Genomic DNA, 9,257 nt, shown 5'->3' with positions numbered 1-9,257 from the left:
TGGAAATAGGGAGAGGGAAAGTGAGAAATCACAGGAGGGATAGTCATTCCATAATCTCTTTGCTCTTGGAGTTTTGGACATGCATGCACATGCACACAGCATGGTTTTCAAGCTGTGGGTCTTGGACTTGAACCATGCATTTGGCCATGTGGATACAGTGCTTTAGCTACCATGCCACCTGCTGGTCCTTAATCAAGATTTTTTTTCTATTTTTCTTTGAATTTTCTCAGCTCTAGTATATATTTGTTAGGAGTTTTTTGTTTGTTTGTTATTGCAATCTTCCTTTTGTATTACTAGTTTTGATTTTTCAGTTTCCCAATTTCCTTTTGCCATTTTTCTGTAGTTTCTTGAAATTTTCTGAGCTTCCTTATAACAGTTACTTTGAATCCTTCACCAGGAAGTTAGTATCTTCCATTTATTTTAGGTCAGTTATAGGAAGACTATTGCCTACATTTGGTGGTAGTCTGCCTCTTTGGTTTTCATGTTTTTTTTTTTCTTCCTTTACATTGATACCTGTGTATTTAGAGAAATATTGGGTTGTCAGAAAAAACATAATGTATTTTCTTTTTTTTTGGAGAAGTTTTTGCTATAGGGTGCATGTGCTCACCAGAAAGACAGAGAGACAAAGAGATAGAAAGTGAGAAATCATCCCCCAGGGGAGATGGCCACGCTGCAATCCCTTCTCCTCCATCCTCCTCTCTGGATCTTGGGCATGCACGTGCATGCGCCCAGCATGAGTTTAAGTCACTAGATCCAAGACTCGAATGATGGTCAGCTATATGGGAGTCCAGCAACATAGCCATTATGCCAACTGCTGGTCCTATGATGTATTTTTTTCTAATATGTCATGACTTTTCTAAGACTTACTGTAGTCTTCTCAAATTGTTTTTTTTTCTTTTTTCTTTAATAAATTTATTTATTTACATTCATTCACTGTACATCATTACAGCATACAAAGTGAGATTTTCCATCCAGAGTTCACTGTATATTGGCTCAGTCAAGCACATCAACATACATGTTATCATCATCAAATAATTTTCCACTTCTTGTTTCCTGTATGTTTTGCTTTTTTTTCCCATCCTTGATTTCCTGTCTCGTACCCTCTGGTTTTTGAGCTCTCATTACCTGTGAACACCAGACATTCTGAGCAGGCAGTCTGGTATAGTCCAAAGGCAGTCTTGCTATTGGAGTCCAAGAATACTGGTTCCTGGGTTCACGGGGGGTTTGGGTGGACCTATCACTAGGTCAGTAAGGTTAGGCCTAAAACGCTGGTAGGAGAATGGAGAAGGGATTGTGACATGGCCATATACCAGGGGAATAAGTTCTCACTTTTTCTCTTTGTCTCTCTCTGTGTCTCTAGTGAGCTCATATATCTTAAAGCAAAAATCCTCACCACCCCCACCAATAAATAAATAAATAAGTACTGAAGTACTGGCTGAGAGGTTGGACCACTGGGCCAGCCCATATAGTAGATATGTGGGTGCAGACATGGAAATGAGGGCCATAGAGGTTGATCTGGAACCTTGGTCAAAGGGTGCTTTGGAGCCTGAGTCCATGGTTGCCTTCTAGCCCTGGAGTTTACAAGACCTAACGTTGACCCTGGATCTACCAGATTATTGGTCCATAGGGGCTAACCTAGAATTTGAGGCTTCAGGGACTGGGTTTTCACTTGGCAGAACTGTACCCTATGTCCATGAGTGCAAGTCTGGTACTATCGTGGCACAGGAACAGACTGAGAGCCTGGTGCTGTGTGGGCCTACCTTGCTCTGAACTGATCTGAAACTTAGAGCAGGTATGGTGCTTTGTCCCAGGAGGACTGAGTCTGAGAGTGCTGTACTGATGACTAGCTCTACAGGGGCTGACCTAGCACTGGGGAAGGTCTAAAACCTGGGTTCACTAGGCAGACCTGTAGTCTGAGGTTACAAGATACCTCCTGGCACCACAGTCGGTTTGGAATTTCAGTTCGTGGATGCCAACCTGCAGCCTGATGTGGAGACACTCTTGTGTGTGCCATACTGGTGATCAGGGCTGCTTGAACCAGTTTAGAGCCTGGAGTCTTTGTGACTGGCCCAGTGATGGAGGTGTTCCAGAGCTTGTAGACACTGAGGTTGGTCTGGCAGTGGGGCAGCCCCAAAACCTATTCCCAGGTTGCCCTGAAGCCTGAGAGTCCAGTCAGGCTCTGTGGAGGGCAAACAAGCTCTCTGACCCCCTCCATGGGGACCTGCCTGGCACTATGTTTTCCTGGGGCGGGCCCAGTCTTGGGATCCAGGGCAGAGTCTAGTGCTCACTTACCTCTCCATCTCCCAGTGGGAGGGCAGTTCTCTCCGCACTGAGTTGTCTGGGGTTGGGAGAAAAGGGACCTTGGTAAAGTAAAACTGTCCTTCCTGACAGTTCAATGTACCTGTTTCTATTTCTGAGCTGTACCCAGATGTTGTGATCACTTCCCTGATTTCTTTAGCCTTTGGGAAGGCATGTGATTTCTGTAAAGGGACAATCACAAAAGAGTCTTAATCCATCCTCTTGATTTCAATGGTCCAATTTGAAACTTCTAATCACTGGAATGCACAACCCATATGATACTAAAAATTAATTACAGTTAAATACTAAGAATTAATTACATCTAATTCTTAGATGTCTTATATTGCATTCTTTTAGAAATATAATTTGTTAACTTAAAGAATTGGAATAGGGTCCAGTCAGTGAAAAGACAGATGGATCCCACATGGCTGATTGTGTGGTTTGACTCCCAGCATCTGAGGTTTGAAAAACATGCTGGGCACCTGTGTGGGCATGTCCAAAACTGAAAAGGAAAATGGAGGAGAAGGGATTAGAGCATAGCCATCCTCCAATGAGGGTGATGAGCATGGCCATTCTCCAATGAGGGTGATTTCTCACTCTGTCTCTCTCTGTCTCTAATTTCCACACAAGTCCTTTAGCAAAAATAATAAAAAATTAAAATAAATAAATACATTTAAAATATCTAACACATATAACACATAGATTGTTTTTCACTAAACTTTATTTTTATGAAAAGCTTAAAAATAGAAGTGCTTAGGTGCTCATCCTTTGTGAGATATTACAGTTAAAATATCTATTTCCTAAGGTGGCAGGGCATAACTGCCAAACCATGTAGTCTTTGTAATTTGGCCTGATGACAGTGTTACAATGCCTACTAGATCTGGGATCATGAAGTACAGAATAAATTATAGAATTTTGATCCACTTATTTATAGACTCAGAAAAATACAAGAACAGAGAAGAGTGATTAGATATTCTGATCACAGCTTGCAACATTTGACAACTGCACACCACTTCCCTGCACCTGCTACATTTGTCAGTGTTGTTTCTGTGGGTAGAACACGACTGAGCAAAGGGCTCAAACACCAGAGTATTCAATTCCTTTCAGCCTCTCTCGGCACCACACTTTCTTCGTGGTGTTGTTTATATCTGTATTTTTCAGTGTGTAGATAACCTGGAGGTGGTCATGGTGTAAAACAGAGCAAATATCTTGTCATCACTGACAGAATCAGCCATGGGCACATAGGTGAAGATGAGGAGCAAGAAGTACATGAGCACTACAGTGATGTGTGAGCCACAGGTGGAGAAGACTTTGCTATAGCCCTCAGATGAGTGGTTCTTCAATGTGGTCAGGATGATGATGTAAGAAATTACCAAGGCAACAAAGTAAAAATGGACAACACTACTATTGTGGCACTGGCAGTAATAACCAACACCCTAGTGTCAGTGTAGGTCAGCTTCAGCAAGGGGAATACATCACACAAATATGCTCTATCTAATTGGGGGCCACAAAAAGGAAGCTCAGGAGCAATCAATACCTATAAGAAGGAGTGGATAAATGCTTTGATAACAGAGGTCAGCACCAGGACATAGCATACCCCTCTGCTCATGATGATCATATAGTGAAGAATTTTGCAGATGGCTGCATAAGTGGTCATAGGCCATGGCCACCAAGATGAAGATCTCAGTGGCTCCAAAGAAGTGGGCATACAACATCTGGGCTATGCCACCATTGTAGGAGATGGAGTTCCAATGGGACAGCAAATCCAAGATCAGCTTTGGAGCCACCATGGAAATTAGGTAGGCATCAGGAAGAAGAAGTAGCTGAGGAAAAAGTACATGGGCTGTTCACTGAGGGAGCTACCCCTGACAATAAGCAAAATGTGCAGGTTTCCTGAGAGAATTGCAAGATAGCAAAGCAAGAACAGCACAAAGCAGGCAGCCTGTGCATCTTCATCCCTAAAATGTCCCAGGAGGATAAACTCTGTGACATTTTCATTTCATTGCTTCTGTGGTTGGGATAATTTAGAGATAGAGACTTTAATACATATACTTGAAATACTAAATTCTTTTGAAATTATTGATTTCTATCCAAAGTCATTTATTTATCCAATTAATGCATATTGATTGTATAATTCAATCAGTATGATCAGTGCTTATTGTTCAGGAATTAATTAAAAAAACCCTGTAACCTCTGCTCATAAACAGAGTGCAGTTCACTAGAGAAGATACACAGTCATGACAACACAAATGATCAGTAATTGTTATAAATTCTGAAGTCTTGCATTTACCATGAATGGGGCAAAAACCTGAAAAATGAAACACTTGATTACAGGTCAATGTTTAGAAGCAATTTCAGTATTGCAGCATATGTGTAAAACAACCTAAGTTTACCTGTCCTTCAAGAGCAGAGGGGTCATCATAATTTTCAGTGCTTCCTAGTGATTAAAACTGTTCTAAACCCTGAAAATTCAGGGATGTCTTTAAATTCCATGAACTCAATATTTTATTTAGTGGACCCCTGGGTAACAATCACAAAAAAGTGCCTTTAGAACATTTTTATAAATTAAAAAAAAAAAAGAGGAGGTGATCTGTTGTTTAGTGGTTAAGGGAGTCAAACCCCACACAGTCTTCTATGTGATCCAAATCCCAGCCCTGCAGCTTGAAAATCACACTGGGTGCACATGCATGCATGCCCTAAATCCCAACAGGATATAGACTCGAACCAGGGACATAGCCATTACACCATTACACCAGCTGCTGGACCCTAGTGTTATATTATTTTATTTAAATCTTTGATATATTTTAATACCTGAGTCTTTTCCTCATATTTTTGCCATGAGTTACTTGTTTATGTTTTGTGTATTTTTCCATATGAACAATTGTCTAGTTAAACAGGATATTGTTAATGATTTTACTGGAAAATACTTTCATGTATAGATTAATCTGTGGAGAGTTAAGATCTTGAGGACATTGATTTCTTTGAGATATCCAGTATGATTAATGATATCAGACAACTCCTGTAACTCACACAGGGCCTGGAATAGTTTGGGCTTTCCATCTTCCAGAATAAAAGACCTCATCATGTATATTGCACTAGGGATTCAGAAATGCTTAGACTCAGAAGTCAAAATAACATTTTTCACAAATTAAGTACTTTTCTAGTCCCATAGAACAAATCTCAAGAAATTTTGTAAAAATACAAAATATTGAACAAAAAAGGAAAGTTTCACAATATATACTATCCAATACAAAAACTACCAAGTATACAATGAAGCAGGACTACATAATCCACTATTGGAGAAACACAATTAGTTCAAGCTAACACAAAAATAATAATATTTACAGGCTTAGGAAACAAAAACATTTAAATAAATTATTATAAATATGTTCAATAGTATCATAAATAGACAAGATTGAAAATGCTATGTAGAAATATGGAGAATAACAATATTTCAATGGACTTTGGGAAAACTTCAAACTGCCTAACATATGAATAATTGGAATGCTCAAAGAATAAAATGAAAGATGTCACAGAAAACATATAGATAAATTTAATAGAATAAAATAATAATAAAATTTAAAATAATGCCACAATTTTTACATGTTGAAAAAACCCCTAAAACACAGACCCAAAAATATAACAAAGCCCTACCATAAAAATCTTGATTAACACTAAACCAAAAGATACTTCATAATAAATTAGTCATAAGAAATGACAGTAAAAATTTTGAAAGCAGCCATCGAAAAAAACCTTTCTATACAGAAGAATAAAGGCAAGAAATACAGCAAACTTCTTGCCAGAAAAATAGACCAGAAAACAGTAGAATACTATCTAAGTCAGATACAGAAGGAAAGACACTTTGTGATCTCACTCATATATCAAATACACAGAACCAGAGAATGAAATATATGGAGGGGAGGAGTGAGGAGGGTAAAAGCAGGAGATGTAGTTGAAACAATACCAAGTTGCAGATGTCTTGTATAAATGACTCAATATCTAATATACGATAGAGGAGTATAGCTAATAATATATTTTTTTAGGATTTTTGCTGAAACAGTAGATTGTAGATCCTCTTGGGAAAAAAATTAAGAAGGGACAGTAAATTTGTGAGATGATACATATTTTCATTTTCTTGGCTACAGTAACCATCCATTGTGTGTATCAAAATATCATTTATATACCTTTAATATATACGATAAAAACTTTAAAACATAGTACTCAAATAGTAAGTTTCAACCTAGAATCAACAAATTCAGGAAAACTACCATAAACAAGGATAGAGGAAAGACTTTTGAATATACAAAAGTCAAGAAACATGTCAGTATATGATTAACTACAAAGAAAGTCCTTCATCAGATATAAATTAAGTCTAGATGGAAACCTGGATCTACTGAAAGGATGAAAGCCCCTGCAAGTGGTACACATATGCATGAATACAAATATATGATGTCTTTATCAGTAAAAGTCAATGTTGACTGATTTTTTAATTATAAAATGTAAGGTTTGTCACAAATAAATGAATGTATATCTTAATGCTTTCCCATCCAGTTTTCAATTATTATATACCCAAATTTATGCAGACACCTGATATAGCTACAATTTCCCTGCTAACTCCCCTGGAAATTGTGTACTGGCCTACTTAAAACAGCCCTAAACCAGACTGAAAACTGAGTCTACTGGAAGTGGTAAAGCCTCACGGAATATGAGAAAATAGAAAACTTATCAAAATTGTTTTTATGGAGAAAAAAATGTATATTGTTTAAAGTTCATTTATTTCTACCATGAGCAAGAGAAACAGAGAGCACACACCTAATACAGTCTTGATGCTTTGCTCTAAGCCCAGCCTTCAGCCAGCCCTGCTATGTGAGAAAATACACACCCGGCATACTGAGGGAAAATTCTGGGCTCGAACTGGGAATTCAAACTGTAGAATAGCCTTGCAGAGCATAGTGTTTTGCCACTGAGCTACTGTATAATCCAAAAACATTTAGATTTTTAAAAACAGCTGTATAATGTAAGAATTCTACTTTGAAAAGCTATCTGTTCAGATAATTGCATTTCCCTTCAAAATTAGAATTATCCTCCAAAAAACAAAAGTTAATGGACAAGCCCTGTGAATCTGAAAATATAAGACACTCCAGGTGAAAAATAAAACTGTGTAAGAGAGTGAATTGAACAATCTATTTTATGAAAATCGATTGAAAATGTATTTACAATAGTAAGAAAGAATAAGTGGAAAAGTTTTGAAATATTCATTAATCTTTAGTTGTGTGAAATCAATTTCTTGCTCCATAATATCTTCATGGCATTTTTCATTTCTGTATTCTTCAGAGTATAAATCAGAGGGTTAAGCAAAGGTGTTCCTATTGTATAAAAAACAGCTACCATCTTATCCACAGGGAAAGTGATTGTAGGATGTGTGTATATAAATATGCAAGGTCCAAAAAGCAAGATAACCACAATGATGTGGGAGAACTTTGCTCCTCCCTTCAGCACATCAGTATGACAAAACACACCATATAAATGGATCCACTATCAGAAACCAAGAGTTAAATAAGAGTTATAAATCTATTACATAAGTCTCTGCACAGGCAAGTTTCAACAAGGGCTAAAAGCCACAGGAATAGTGATCAATTACATTGGGGCCACAGAATGGCAGACTTGAGGCAAGGAAAATTTGAGTTTAAAAATGGACACAAAACCCCACCCAGGCCATGACCACCAACCCATTGCAGACTCAGCAGCTCATGATGGTCATGTAGTGCAGTGACTTACAGATGGTCACATAGGGGTCAACAGCCATGAGGATAAAAATGAAGATCTCCAGGCAACCAAAGAAATGAAATATAGATACTTGAATTATGCACTCACTGAAATAAATTGTCTAATTCAAAAGGGAATTCACAACCATTCGAGGACTATGGAAGTAGAGAAGTAGGTATCAGATAAGGATAAGTAGAAAAGAAAAAAGTACATGGGGCTCCGAAGTGCATGACTGGTCTTGATGGTGGTGAGAATAAGCAAATTACCCACCAGTGTCCCCAAATAGAAAAGCAAAGAAAAGACAAATACTACTTTCTTCCTAACAGGATCCTCTGTCAACCCAAGCAGAATGAACTCAGTCACATTATTATTCAGGTCCATGGTTTCATGAATGAGGAAATGGAGTGAGTATAAAACACTTTATCTGCAAAATATAAAGGAATTAATTTATGATGTGTTATGTTATGGAGTATCCTAAACACAATTAATCATTCTTCATCAGGAACATTCTGTTTCTGGTTTCTAAATAGGTAATTTCAATTCTTATTCCTCAATTTTAATGACCACTTCATAGGAGTATAAGTCTCAAACATGATTATGAATATAATATCTTCTAAGTCATTCATCAAATATAAGACTTGTTAACTTTCCCATGCTTCTGATTTCTTTTGTCAGTTCTATAAATAAAAAGTTAAGAGGTATAACTCTATCTCATATTACCTTCTTTTTTCATATTTAGCAAATCTGTCCATGTTTTGCATGATGCATCACTCAGCGTTTAGAATATATTTGACTATCCTTGTCATTTTGTGATATAAATGTAAAGTTACACATCGCTGCCACACCAAAGAGAATATCTTATCTATACACATTCACATATAACATATCTATTATACATATCTATACAAATATATTTTTTGTAAATACATACTTTTCTGCACTTCTGTATACAATTTCTCCCAGATTTTCCAGCTTGAAAGAAGAAAAAAAAATGCTTATATCCTCTAGGTAATTTGCTAGTCCATTGATGTACATTTATTATAGTTAATACTTGACATATACTGATGAATGGAAAATAATATTATTTAACAATTAGTAATATATGAATATTCCCGTTTCTAATTTTCTTCTGCCAATTTATTAAAGGCACTCCTTGAGGTCTCATAGTCCCTGAGGTTACATCTCATAAAATG

At 37.2% G+C, this 9,257-nt stretch overlaps 2 pseudogenes; both read right to left on the bottom strand.

Annotated features, from left to right (window-relative positions):
• Positions 1-3,375: 3,375 nt before the first annotated feature.
• LOC106735330 (olfactory receptor 4P4-like) lies at positions 3,376-4,297 on the bottom strand (annotated as a pseudogene).
• A 3,266-nt stretch (positions 4,298-7,563) lies between these two features.
• Positions 7,564-8,445, bottom strand: LOC106735329 (olfactory receptor 4C16-like; annotated as a pseudogene).
• Positions 8,446-9,257: the final 812 nt, after the last annotated feature.

The sequence above is a fragment of the Tupaia chinensis genome, unplaced genomic scaffold (genome assembly GCF_000334495.1).
Source record: "Tupaia chinensis unplaced genomic scaffold, TupChi_1.0 Scaffold000357_1, whole genome shotgun sequence".
Lineage (NCBI taxonomy): Eukaryota > Metazoa > Chordata > Mammalia > Scandentia > Tupaiidae > Tupaia > Tupaia belangeri.
Note: the sequence above shows the minus strand (reverse complement) of the source record. Positions and strands in the feature narration are given on the sequence as shown.